Genomic DNA, 14,019 nt, shown 5'->3' on the forward strand with positions numbered 1-14,019 from the left:
GGGCTGGATAGCTCCGCCTTGGTGCGATTGAACTTGGGGCCAATCATTCTGCACTGTGGGGCTTTCCTGTGCATCGTAGGAGGCGGTCATCGGCCCCTCTGGCCTCTCCCCACAGGCCTGTAGCAGCGCCCAGCCTCCAATGATAACCACACGTTGCCAGATGACCACAGGGAACCAAGGCCTCCCTGCCCCAGCTTCCCTGTGCTGAGCATTCCTGCTCTAAACGGTCCCTCTGGTCTCCTGATGGTTTTCCAGAGGTTCTCCAGGTCAGGGTTGCTCACCTAAGCCCCTCAAAACCCTGGTACCCAGTCACTTGATGGAATCCTTCAGACAGGTGGGAACATCTGGGTCTCGGCCAGCCCATGTGATCATGTGAGGGGGGACTGCCCACGTGGACCTGGCCATCTGTCCCCGGAAATTCCTACATGGAACCAAGCGCTATCAGAGGCAGCATGGGGCCTGGAGCAGCAGAAGCCATTCCAGGGATGCACAGGAGATAACCGCCAAGGCTGGCACTCCAACCCCGCGGGGGAGGGCTGGTGGGAGGAGAGGCCCTGATGAGTTTGGAGGGGGTCTTTCCAGGCCCTCCCCGGGCCCAGGAGATGAGTCTCTCAGCATCACCCAGGAACCAGGGAGTGGTGCTGTGAGCAGGGAACCCCAGCCCTGGCTGCCCACCCAGTGTGACAGAGGGATGGTGACATAGCCCCACAGACTCCAAGAAGCCTGATTTGGAGGAGCGGGCTTGGGGAGAGGCCAGCCGATGGGGCAGAGACAAGGGTGGCCACACGTCTGAGCTGGCCATCAGGATCTGACGCGTGGCTCCAGGCTCCCGCCTGCCCGCCATGCTCCCCACCGCAGCCAGCCAGGAGCAGTGCGTGGCACAAGAGCTGAGCGCCGGGCTCAGCCTCGCCTTCCACAGGCATCCCTGGCAGCCTCGGGAGCCCAGCTGCATGCTTGGCACGGGGGCCCCAAGATGACCCAGCTCCAAGGCTTGGGCTCCAGGGGAATGTCAGGGAGAAAGGCATGTAGGTCACTCTTAGGTCTGACAAGAACTAAGAAGGGGGAGCCGTGGGATACAGGGAATATCTGATCTCAGACCGACATCTCCCTTGGGCTACCTGGATGCCCTTCAGAATCGCTAACTCATCACGTCCCCGAGGACGTGTGCACTCTGCCCTCAAACCTTCCCGTCCGCCGGCTTCACCATTGCGGGCGGAGCCACCTCAAGCCTGGACCCCAGCTGAGAGCAGTGGCGGAGCCTGCGGCCATCCCCTTCCCATCACTCTCCTGTCCGGGCGGGCACCAAGTCCTGCCAACCCCAGTTCTCACACGTCTTTCAACTCTAACTGCCTCCCACATCCAGTACCTGCCTGAGTCCCTGTGCTCACACGTCCGGCTCTGGCGGTCTTCCCGGCCTCCAGGGAGGGTGCATAACACAGAGCTGAGAAACTGCCTGGGATCAAAACCCAGCTTCACCATAAGCTACTAGTTGTGGGATGTAGAACAAGTTTTCCAACCTTTCTCAATTTACTCGTCTTTAAAATTTGCATCGAATTATTAGAGAAACACAAATCAAAACTACAGTGAGGTTCCACTTCACACAATGGTCAGAATGGCCAGCATTACACAGTGTACACATAACACACGCTGGAGAAAAGGGAACACTCCAACACTGTTGGTGGGAACACAAACTGGTGCAGCCGCCATGGAAAACCTCATGGACGTTCCTCAGAAACTGAAAAGAGCGCTGTCATATGATCTGGGCGTCCCTGGTGGCTCAGTAGGTAAAGAATCCGCCTGCAATGTGGGAGACCTGGGTTCCATCCCTGGGTCAGGAAGATCCCCTGGAGGAGGGCATAGCAACCCACTCCAGTATTCTTGCCTGGAGAATCCCATGGACAGAGGAGCCTGGTGGGCTACAGTCCATGGGGTCACAAAGAGTCAGACATAACTGAGCAACTAAGCACCCATAAACACACACATGTGATTCACCAGGCCCGCTCCCAGGCATATATCTGGACAGAACTATAATTCATAAAGATACATGTATCCCTATGTTCATAACAGCACGGTTTACAATCGCCAGGACATGGAAATAAACGTCCATCGACAGATGAATGAATAGAGACGACGTGGTGCATATGTATCAGTTCAGTCCAGTTGCTCAGTCTTGACTGACTCTTTGCGACCCCATGGACTGCAGCGTGCCAGGCCTCCCTGTCCATCACCAACTCCCGGAGCTTGCTCAAACTCACGTCCATTGAGTTGGTGATGCCATCCAACCATCTCATCCTCTGTACGTCCATTGAGTTGGTGATGCCATCCAACCATCTCATCCTCTGTCATCCCCTTCTCATCCTGCCTTCAATCTTTCCCAGCATCAGAGTCTTTTCAAATGAATCAGTTCTTTGCATCAGGTGGCCAAAGTATTGGAGTTTCAGCTTCAGCATCAGTCCTTCCAATGAATATTCAGGACTGATCTCCTTTAGGATGGACTGGTTGGATCTCCTTGCAGTCCAAGGGACTCTCAAGAGTCTTTTCCAACACCACAGTTTAAGATCATCAGTTCTCCGGTGCTCAGCTTTCTTTATAGTCCAGCTCTCACATCAATACATGACTACTGGAAAAACTATAGCTTTGACTAGATGGACCTTTGTTGGCAAAGCAATGTCTCTGCTTTTCAATATGCTGTCTAGGTTGGTCAAAGCTTTTCTTCCAAGGAGCAAGTGTCTTTTAATTTCATGGCCATAGTCACCACCTGCAGTGATTTTGGAGCCCCAAAAATAAAGTCTGTCACTGTTTCCACTGTTTCCCCATCTATTTGCCATGAAGTGATGGGACCAAATGCCATGATCTTAGTTTTCTGAATGCTGAGTTTTAAGCCAGCTTTTTCACTCTCCTCTTTCACTTTCACGAAGAGGCTCTTTAGCTCTTCTTCACTTTAGTTCTTTTGAATCACTTTGCTGCACATCAGAAGCTAAACAACATTGTAAGTCAACTGTACTTCAATTAAAAATTAAAATTAAATTAGCATAGTAATAGTACCCACATTATAGGGTTGTTCAGAGGATTGAGTTAATATGTATGAAGAAGTCGTAACTGTGCCTGACACATAATAAATGAGCAATAACTAGCAACTGTTATCTTTCCTCACTCCATCCTCTCTGAGGCAGCTGGAGTGATCGTCCTCATCTGCAAATCTGCCTTCATCTCCCATGGAAAGTGCTTCCCACTAGACCCTTCACAACCGGGACTCCACTAAGCACTTGTGTCAGCTATCAACTGCTGTGTAAGAAATTATCCCAGAGGGTAGTGGCTTAAACCAATGAGAAACATCGATGATCTCACCCAGGTTCTGAGGGTTCACCTCAGCTGGGTGTTTCCAACTCTAGGTCTCTCTTGAAGCTGCAGTCACGGTGTCGGCTGGGGCGGTGGCCACTGGCAGGCTCGCATGGGGCTGAAGGATCCACATCTCTGACGGCTCACGCACATGGCTGTTGGCCGGAGGCCTCAGCTGCTCACCACAGGCTCCTCCCCGAAGGGCTGCCTGAGATGGCGGCAGGCTTCCCCGCAGGCAAGTGACCCCAGAACAAAAGAGAAGCCACGTGCCTTTCAGGAGCTAGCGTCAGGAGTGACCTGCCACCACTTCCGCCCTTTCCTTCAGGAATACACAGCAACCCCAGTACAGTGTGGGAGAGGACTACACAGGGCAGGACACCGTTCTGTAGGTTGGCTCCCAAGCCACATCCTTCCCCAGCCCGCAACTCTCAGGCAAAGCTGCTGGAACGGGAACTGCTGCATTTCCTGGCACTGCCCTTGCCAAGCCTCTGCATTTTCACACATGCCGTTCCTGCTGCCTGGAAATCTTTTCCTTCACATCTCAGCCTGGCCAAGACTCATGTTTCAAGACTCAGATAAGGACTTTCTTTCTAGAAAATTTCTCTTAATTCTCTTAAAAGATTCTTCTTAAAGAATCTGCCTGCAATGTGGGAGACCCGGTTTCGATCTCTGGGTCAGGAAGATCCCCTGGAGAAGGGAATGGCTACCCATTCCAGTATTCTTGCCTGGAGAATTCCAAGGACAGAGGAGCCTGGCGGGTTATAGTCCATGGGGTCGCAAAGAGCCAGATACGACTGAGCAACTAACACTTCACTTCACTTCACTGTGTCCTAAGCACTGGTACTCAATGCTTCCCATGTAGTAACTCCTTTGGTCTCCTAACAGCTCCACAGTGTAGGCATTAACTTACAGATGGTGGAACCGAGGCTCAGAGAAAGTAGCTTGTCCAAGGTCACCCAGCTGGTAAGAGGCAGAGGCCAAAGCTGACCCCAGCTGTCTGACTCTTAGCCATTATTAACGCAGTGCCAGCTCTCTCTGCTTGACGATAGACTCCAGGAGGGTTAGGGTTAGGGTTGTCTCTGTGTTTCCAGGGCCTTGGACATTTCCTGGATCATAACTGAGAAGAAAGGGCTTAAGAAAGAGGAACAAAGAAAAGAAACGAAGGGAGGGAGGCATCAGGCTCTGAGCTGGGTCTGATGGGTGAGGACTCAAGTCAGGAGGCTGAGCAGGCAGCCTGGGTCCACCCGGGTCCAGCTCACCCTCCTCCCGGGAACCTGTGGGATTCCCAAGGCCCCGGGCTGTTCTCTGATCCCCTCCCCTGGTGGGAGAGGGAAAGCACCCTGCCTCATCACACACGCCCCTGCAGACTTTCATAGGACTGGCTCTTCATTTTCATGTCTGCTCAGGCGCTTGTTCTATTAAAGAAATAATTTAATTAACTCCAAGAAATGCAATTAATTTTAATTGTTCATGATAATTCATTGTTTAATACCCTATTAATAATTATAAAAAAATCCTAATGCCCAGTTGCTGTCCTATAAAAGGATAATTAAACACTCGTATGGGAGACACTTCATTTTCAAGGGCTTCAACAACATCATTTCAGCCTCCGGAGCACAGCTTCCTTGACTCAATCAGAACTGTGCTCATGTGGAGGCTCCCAAAGGTGGTGACTTCTTCTTTCTTTAGATTTATTTTACCTTGGAGAAGGACGGGGTGGCCCAGAAGCTGGCAAAGAGCTTTCCAGCAGGAGGAGAGCTGCTGCCTTGCGGTGGGGGCAGGGGAAACCTGAGGAGGTTTCTGAGTCTTCCTCTAAGCCAGGCAGGCCTGTCCTCATCTGGTCACACAGCACCTCTGTGACCTTGGATGGACAGCTCAGTTAGGCAATTAGCACACATTCGTGAGCAGGCAAAGTGATGCCCGGGTAAAGCTTACATTCTGGAAGCGAGGGTTAGACTATGGGTGGATGGGTGGATGGATGGATGCATGGTCGGGTAAATGGATGAATAGATAGATGGATGATGGATGGACAGGCAGATGAATGGACTGATGGTTGGATGATGGATACATGGATGGGTGGATTAAGAAATAAATGATTAAGCAAATTCTGTGCTCTGAAGATGCGTAACTTGAGAGTTGCAACGTAAGTTGTATTTGGGGCAAAATGAGGAGTGCAGCCCAGGAGGCAGCATCTCAGATGCTCTGAGAGATGCTCTGAGAAAATAAAACCGGGAAGATAGAGCAAGAATTAGCAGAGAGGAATGCTTATTAGCCAGACGGGCCACGAAAGGCTTTCTGAGGAGGTGGCTTTTGTCCTGAGATCTGTATTTTGACAGAGTCCGTCTTACAAGGATCTGTGGGAAATTATTCTAGGCAGAGGGAAGAGCAAATGCAAAGACCCTGGAATGGGGGTAAGCCTGCAGTTTTTGAGGGATATCAGGGTGGATGAAGTGGCATGGACAGAGATAGGAGGAGGATGGTGGGTGACGAGGCGGGAGAGGAAGCTGGGGACGCGACTGCGCAAGACCTCGTAGGTCAGGGGTCAGCAAATCCCAGCCGGGGCCAAACCCAGCCCACTGCCTTTCTTGTAAATAAAGTTTTATTGGAACACCGCCATGTCTATCTACTCACCTGTGAACTGTGGCTGCTTTTGTGCTTTTTTTTCCTTTTTGGCATGGTTTCAACAGAGACCATATGGTCCACAAAACCAAAAATATTTACTATCTGGTTCTTACAGAAAAGGTTGTCAACTCCTGTTGAAGGGATTTTATTCTAACTGCAGGGGAACCCCTGGAGGGTTCTAAGCACGGAGTGTCATGGTCTAATTTCTATTTTTAAACCTTCGCTCTGGCAGCTGGGTGGAGAGAAGGCTGGAGGGGCGGCAGGCAGGCAGCCGCTAGAAGGGGCTTTGTGGCCTGGGCTCTGTTGATGGAGGGTCGCTCCATCAGAGGCCAGGCGGGGAGAGCAGGCCACCAGGAGCCCCGCCACCTTCCGGGGAGAGGAGACGGGAACTGCTGCAAGGGTGGGGCTGGAGAAAGGGTCTGAGCTGGGAGGTCTTCAGACGCTTCAGCTAAGCTTCTTGATGGACTGAAATCCATCAGTCCCTACCCTGAAGCTGCCTCATGAGGCACTGATATGTGACATTTCCCCAGCTGGGGCTTGGCATCCCCTTACTGACAGTGGGGAGGTTGGCCCATATCTCCAGGGGCCCGTTCAACTTGACCTTCCTGAGTGCCTTGGTCCACCTGGGAAGCTGAGTCTGGAGCAGTCATTCCAACCCTTGGTCCAACCATGCCTCCCACCGCCTCCCGCCTGCCATGGGAGCCGGAGGACAGGGAGGAGCAGGCTGGGCGGGTGGGGCGGCCGGGCCAGAGCTGACCTCGGAGGACCAGGCTGACCTGGCCCGGCTGGGGTGGGGAGGGCATGGCGGGAACAGGAGAGCTGCGGACTCGGGCCAGGGGCTCAGTGCAGTTTCCTGGAGTAAAGAGAGGAGGTGAGTGTTAGAGCTCCACCCGGACCTCTCAGCTCCAAAGACATCCTGGGAGCCGTCCTTCATTCATTCTAGAACACCTGCTGAGACTCCTCCGTGGATACAGCAGCGAATAAAACATACAAAAATCCCTGCCCTCGCAGAACGTTAAATTCCACAAAAATACTTGGAACACCTATTATGTGCCAGGAGCTGGGTGCTACCCCGCTGCACGGAGCTCCCACGCTCACGGAAAACCACTGCCCTCCATCAAGGCCCCCGGTCACGCCTGAGAGGTGGAACACGGCCCAGGGAGCCTCACGGTCCCTCTCGCCTGCGCTGAAGACCCGTAGCAGACATTTGGCCCCAGCATACAGGCTGAGAACCCGAGGCCAGTCCCCAGCAGGGGCTTTATCAGGCTCATGGGGGCAACAGGCTCATGGGGGCAAAGAGCAGAACTTGAACCTGGGCCCCCTGGTGTCATTAATCTCCCGCACTTCCTCTGTCGGGGGCGGCTAGCGTCTCATCTGAGAGTCCAGCAGCCCCTGGTAGAGGGAAGTCTGTGAGTTTGGAATGTTGCAAAAGGAAGCAAAGTCACACCCCACCCCAAGCTCCCCCAGCCAGGATGCTGCCTCAGTGGGCAAAGGCAGCCCCCCATTTATCCACAGGCATCTGACCCATGTTCCAGGGCCCTGGCTGGGTTGGAAATCGCGCCACATTTTCCAGGCCCTTGGGGCGACTGCTTGGCATTGGAGCCCACAGTGGCCTAAAGAGCCCCCAGAACAGCTGGTGTTCAGGATTCGTGTCCCCCACCCCCAAACGGAACCCTCTACCCTACCGCCCCAACAGAGCCTGCCCAGGGTGTCCAGAGAGCAGGCGAGAACTGAGGATGGGTTTTGGGGAAGGGACAGTAGGGTGGCCTGGGTGCACTCAGCTCAGGGCTGCCTGCTCTGGGGAGGCCAGCAGAGCCCTGCCTCCAGGGGTCTGGGCTGGCAGCAGCTTGCAGAGAGATGAAGCTGGGGGCTGGCCCAGGGCCTGTTTCTCGGACAGTCAGTCGTCCCGTGTGCGCACCTGTGACATCAGGTGAGCGGGCTGGGGCACACAGGAGGGGAGGGGCAGTGCCCTTAGTCGGCCAGGGAGGCGGGGCGGCAGAGAGACAGAGACACACACACGTGCACACACACACACACACATACACACACACACACGCACACACACACACAGAGGCGGGGCGGCAGAGAGACAGAGACACAGAGACGGGTGCTGCGTCACACACGTGTGCACACACGCACACGCACACACACACACGCACACACAGAGGCGGGGCGTCAGACAGAGACAGAGACACAGAGACAGGTGCTACATCACGCAGGCGTGCACACACGTGCACACACACAGAGGCGAGGCGTCAGAGACACAGAGAAGGGTGCTGCATCACGTGAACATGCACACACACACACACACACACACGCACATGTGCGCACACGCACAGGAACTCAAGCTCCCTGGAATCCTACCCGCATCCGTCCATCCCAGGCTCCGGAGGGGATCGGCAGATTTGCCCTCTTGAGAGGGACCAGGGTGGAGGGTCCCCTGCCCTTAAAGTAAACGCAGATCCCGCTCCTAACGCAGAAAGCCCGCCCCCTCCTACCTCCCGCCTCCTCCACCTGGTGGTGTCTGGACCACCGGGAGGGAGCTGGGGGCGTGCAGGGCAGGGGCGGGCTCAAGGGGGAGAAGGAATGACGCCCCATAGCCCCCAAGGCCTGAGTGTAGCCCACCCCCACTCTGCCCCAGAGGTCACGGGGTGGAAGCAGGGCTGAGCGAGTTGGGGGGCACCGGGCCTGGCACCTCCTAAACGCCTACTGTGTGCCTGGCTCTGTTTCAAGGCACCGTCTCCGAAGAAGTGAGTGAAGTCACTCAGTCGTGTCTGACTCTTTGCAACCCCATGGACTGTAGCCTGCCAAGGCTCCTCTGTCTGTGGGATTTTCCAGGCAAGAGTACTGGAGTGGGTTGCCATTGCCCTCTCCATCTTTGAGAATCTCCTTAAAATCCCCCGAGTAGGCCTTCTTCCGTCCTGGTGATCCTGCGGTTTTGTGCAGGACACAGGGGCAGTGGGGCGCTCTGCGCCCTGAGGAGTCCGGGGAGAGTGTCCTCTGCCGGGGTGGGGGTGTGGGTGGGGTCGGGCACAGCCGTCTCAGCAGGGGCACCGGGCCGCCGCTGCCTTGGGAGGCAATAAAAGGGGAGCCATCTGCTCCCGCCGCCCCCAGTGGGAGCGCCGAGACAAGGGCCCAGCATCTTCCTAATTTCCACAGAGAAGCCAGTAAGGCGGCTGCGTCTCCACCCTGAGCACTTAAATACACAATTTACTTGAAGGAATTACACGCTGCCGCCTGCTTTTAAAATAGAGAAAAGACCCCCCGCAGAACTGTTTCCTTTCCCCCAGCGGCGTCTTCAGCAGAGAATCTGTCCAACCTTCTAATTGCACCATCTGTGCGGGGGCGGGCCGGGCCTCCTCCCCTCACCCTCCCGCCTTGTCGCTTCTAACTCCGCATCCCCACCTGCAGGGCTCTTGCTGCGCGGCCCTCCCTCTCTGACCCCACAGCTGCCAGGGCCACGGCCGCGGACTTGGCTGGACGCCCGGGCCCTTGACTCTCCTCGTTTAACAGACACGGTGCTGGCCTCTCAGCCCCTGACTCTGGGGTCCGCAGGGTCTCTTTTGGTGGCTCAGATGGTCAAGAATCTGCCTGCAATGCAGGAGACCCGGTTCAACCCCTGGGTCGGGAAGATCCCCCGGAGAAGGCAATGGCAACCCACCCCAGTACTCTGGCCTGGGAAATCCATGGACAGAGGAGCCTGGTGGGCTACAGTCCATGGGATCCCAAAGAGTCAGACACGACTGAGCAACTACCACTTTTACTTTCAGTATCTCTTTTAAATTCTGCCCCTTGCAGAATGTTCTGGAAGCCAGGCCCAGGGACCTTTTGCTGCCCCATAAGCAAGAGGCTAGCGAGGCTCCAGAGACCCAGCTGCACTTTCTGCTCTCCAGGCTACCATCTGGACCTTGAGGACCAAAGCAGGCCTGGGCTCTGAGCCAGGCCCCTCCCTTGCTGGCTGGGTGACACAGGGGGAGCTGCTCAACCTCTCTGAACTCGCGATTCCTCCATAAGAAAAACGAAAGGCTGCATCTTCTTCTATTCTCCCAACCACCTTTCTTTCTTGGGGTTCCCTCCAAAGCAGACAAGGATTTGGGTGCAGGTCAGTTATGAAGGAGGTGATCCCAGGACACCGCGTGCCCAGCACAGGAGTCAGAAGGGAGAGGAAGGGGGAAGGGAGGCCGCGAAGGTGAGCACTGAGCACCTTCCCGGGAGAAACGGGCCCCGTCCCCCTGGGGCCCTGAGAGACTGCACGGGCACAGCTCAGGACTGCCGCCCCGCGCGGAACACTGACTCCCGGGTGAGGGCTGGCAGCGTGCCTGGGGGTGTCTGCCCGCACCATAGGGAGGCACAGCCCCACTCACGTCCCCGCGTGGCCAGCACAGCAGCGACCACACAGCGGATGCTTCGCGAGCAGCTGCTCAGCTGCCCCGTTGCCCACCAAGCAAACAGCCGTGTTTAAAATTCTGATCTCATTAAAATTAGGACAAACGGCAATGCCTGTGGGCGTTAGGCCGGGTACTGCGTCCCAAGCCACTAGGCCACTCTCCCCACCTGGGTCAAAGCCAAGGAAAGCTGAGTCCAGGGTCATAGCCTCTGAGGAAGTGAATCTCCAACTTCTCCTCCCTTGGCTAGACTGGCTTTCTCTGCCCGACTGCCACCTGCCCCAGGGATCCTGCCCTCCCATCCCTAGTCTGATCAGCCTCTCCCATCAGGCCGCCTGCTCTGATGGCTGCTTCTCCCCAGGGGAAGCTCCACTTTCCCCGCCCCCAGGCAAGCTGGCTCACAGCTGGGCCCCCTCCCACTCCTGGTGACATGGGGACCTTGCATGACCTCCATCTGGGGCTGTTTCAATATTCACAGCCACCTCCCCTGGCCCGAGAGCTCCTGCCTGGAGTCTGAGCGTCTGCGGGCCAGCTCCTGACTCATGCAGTGTGGAAGAGGACCCAGCGAGAGCTGGACAGGCTGGCTCGAGCCGGTCTGAGCAGTGACCCACCCTTGCCATCTGCATCTAACAGATGGCCAGAGCTCTGCAGCCCCTGCTACCTGGACCCTCTGAGATGTCCCCACACCTTGATCAAACCCTACAGGCCAGAGTGCAGACCCCCTGCGCTGAGCAGAGGAAGGGGAAGATCACCCAAACATATCCTACTGTTAGCTCTGTGCCAGGCAGCACTGGAACCTCTGGGATTAGAGTGAACAAAACCGACCAAGTCTCACGGAGCGAATGTGCTAAGGTCCGTGGAGGAAGAGGGTGTGGCATGAAGACAGGCGATAAACAAGCCGATGGATGGCTTCAGGGCTTGATACACATTCTCTAGAGGGAAAGGGCAGGGCGATCTGACAGCGTGACCAGCTGGGGAGGGGACGTGAATGGCAAGGGGAGACATCTGAGGTTGTTATGCGAGGCCTCAGCCATGCAGGGGTTTGGGCACAGGCTGTTTGGGCAGAGGAAGAGGAAACAGCACAGTGCACGCAAAGGCCCTGGGGTTCGGGGGCTCACAGTGCGTGTGAGGGAAGCTGGATGCTAACATGCAACTGTGGGGTCTCCATCCGGGATTAGGCTCAAAAACAATAGACAGCAGATGCCAAGCACGCCCGCATCCTCAGACAAGGCATGAGCCGCCCAAGCAGGGTTTACAAAGAAGGTGAGGAGAGCTGGCCCTGCCACCCCGCACTCCCACCTCCAGCTTAGAAGGGGGTGGAAAGACCGGGAGGAGCTGGAGATGAGGGGGGCGGGGGGAACTGTTGGGATTCTGAGAGCTCCCCCCTACCAAGAGAAGGTGGGGTGCCCACCCTTCCCTCAAGCCCAGGGAGAGGGTCTTCAGCAAGAGGGTTTGATATGAGACCCCTGGGTGCTTGGATGGTAGGAGCACAACAGGGATGAGTGATTCGGAAAACGCCAAGGCGATAGTGCCGGGAAGGGGAGGGCCGCCTAGAGCCTGGCGCTGGCCCAGCACGGAGCCCCTCGGGGGCCGACGTGGGCATCACGGGAGGCGGGGGGAGAGTCACCTAAAGCCTGGCGCTGGCCCAGCACAGAGCCCCTCGGGGGCCGACGTGGGCATCGCGGGGGGAAGTGGGGGCAGATCAGAAAGGTCCCTGGAGGAGCAAGGAGCTCCCCGCACAAAGCAGCTGGGGACTACAGAGTAGGTGAGTGACGGCGGGAATCCCAAGGACCAGCTGCAGGCGTGGGTGACCCAGTTAAATCAGGCCATTTAGTCTTCGGTCCAGTCTGACTGGATGTCCTTGTTAGAAGAGGAGACCGGGACACAGAGAGACGCCAGGGACGTGCAGAGCAGAGACCGGTGAGACACAAGAGGGTGCCAACTGCCAGGCACGGAGGGGGCCTCGGACCCCAGCCCTGCCCGCGCCCGGTCTGGGGCGCCCAGCCTCCAGAACTGCTGAGCGAAGAAGCTCCTGTTGTTTAAGCCCCCAGGCTGGATACTTTGTCAAGCAGCCCAAAAAAGCAAGTGTGTGTGTGTGTGTGTGTGTGTGTGTGTGCTCAGTCGTGTCTGATTCTGCAACCCCACGGACTGTAGCCCACCAGGCTCCCCTGTCCATGGGACTCTCCAGGCAAGAACACTGGAGTGGGTTGTATGCCCTCCTCCAGAAAAAGTGACTGCTGCTGCCGCTGCTAAGTCACTTCAGTCGTGTCCAACTCTGTGTGACCCCATAGACGGCAGCCCACCAGGCTCCCCCGTCCCTGGGATTCTCCAGGCAAGAACACTGGAGTGGGTTGCCATTTCCTTCTCCAATGCATGAAAGTGAAAAATGAAAGTGAAGTCGCTCAGTCGGGTCCGACTCCTAGTGACCCCATGGACTGCAGCCCACCAGGCTCCTCCATCCCTGGGATTTGCCAGGCAAGAGTACTAGAGTGGGGCAAATCCAAGGAAGGAGTAAACGGGGGGCGGGGGGGGGGGGCGGGGATGGGCAGGGGGTAAACGTACCTAACCCTAACTCTGCTTTGCCAAGGTGAAGGCACAGGCCTGTGGAAGCTCCGCTGCCTTTGCAATAAAGCACATTCCTCAGCCTGACATTCAAGACCACCAGATCAGCTCCTATCACCCACCAACGCTCCTGAGCCACCTTCGCCCTTGACAGAAGTGGCCGCCAGCCTTCTAACTCTTAGGTCCTCCTCTGCACCCTTGCACGGGATGATCTCTTCCTCAAAAGCCCTCCTTTGTCTAACTCCAACCCATCGTCTCAGGGCAAGTCCAACAGCACCTCCTCCAGGAAGCCCTCCTGGGCTCTCCCCCGCCCCGGGCTTCTGCTAGTGTTGAGATCAGTTTCCTGAATGTCCTTCTCCACTGAACCGTGAGCTGAGACTGCGCGCTCCATGCCCACTTGCTCTCCGGGGGTCTGACAGCGCGCCTGGAACTTGGATTAATGGAAGGATGCATAGAGCCGCCCTCCCCAAAAGGCGTGCTCGGTGAGACAGAGCGTCTCTGGCGCCAGAGCCGGCAGGGGCTCCGGAGGCCGCCTGCTCCGACCTGGGGAGCCGGGCCGAAGGAGGAGCCTGCTGCTCAAGGTCACAGGGCACAGACAGCCCCACGGGCCCCAGACCTCCCGCCTCCCGGCCCCCCTCCCTGCAGAGTCGCGGTTTCTGCAGCCCTCTCGGCCCCCTTGACAAGCGGAGTTTAATTATTTACGACAGCGCTTTAGAGCGGCGGGTGAACCCACTGGAACGTATTTTGTAAAAGTAATGAAGGCTCCGTAATGTGCGACCTCACTACAGTTCCCGTCACTAAATCTTGGCCCAGGAGTCGGGCAGACTACATCGGCATTTTTCATCCCCTCCTTTCTCCCGGAGAATTGCAGGGTCTGCAGATGAGGGGTGTTTGTGACACAGAGCGTAGCCAAGGCGTTTTTTCTCACTTGGGGGACGAAGCCGTGGAACCAGAGGCTGACTCCCGAAGGTCAGCTCCGGCCCCGCCCAGGACACGCCCCTCAGAGGTGTCCCAGGGTCCCCGGGGGCAGCAGACACAGCGACACGGGACTGAGAGAGGGCAGGGTCTCTGTTCTGCCTCCCTGGGCCTCAGTTTCCCCATTTGTAAATCA

The sequence above is a fragment of the Bubalus bubalis genome, chromosome 2, assembly GCF_019923935.1.
Source record: "Bubalus bubalis isolate 160015118507 breed Murrah chromosome 2, NDDB_SH_1, whole genome shotgun sequence".
NCBI classification, from domain to species: Eukaryota; Metazoa; Chordata; class Mammalia; order Artiodactyla; family Bovidae; genus Bubalus; species Bubalus bubalis.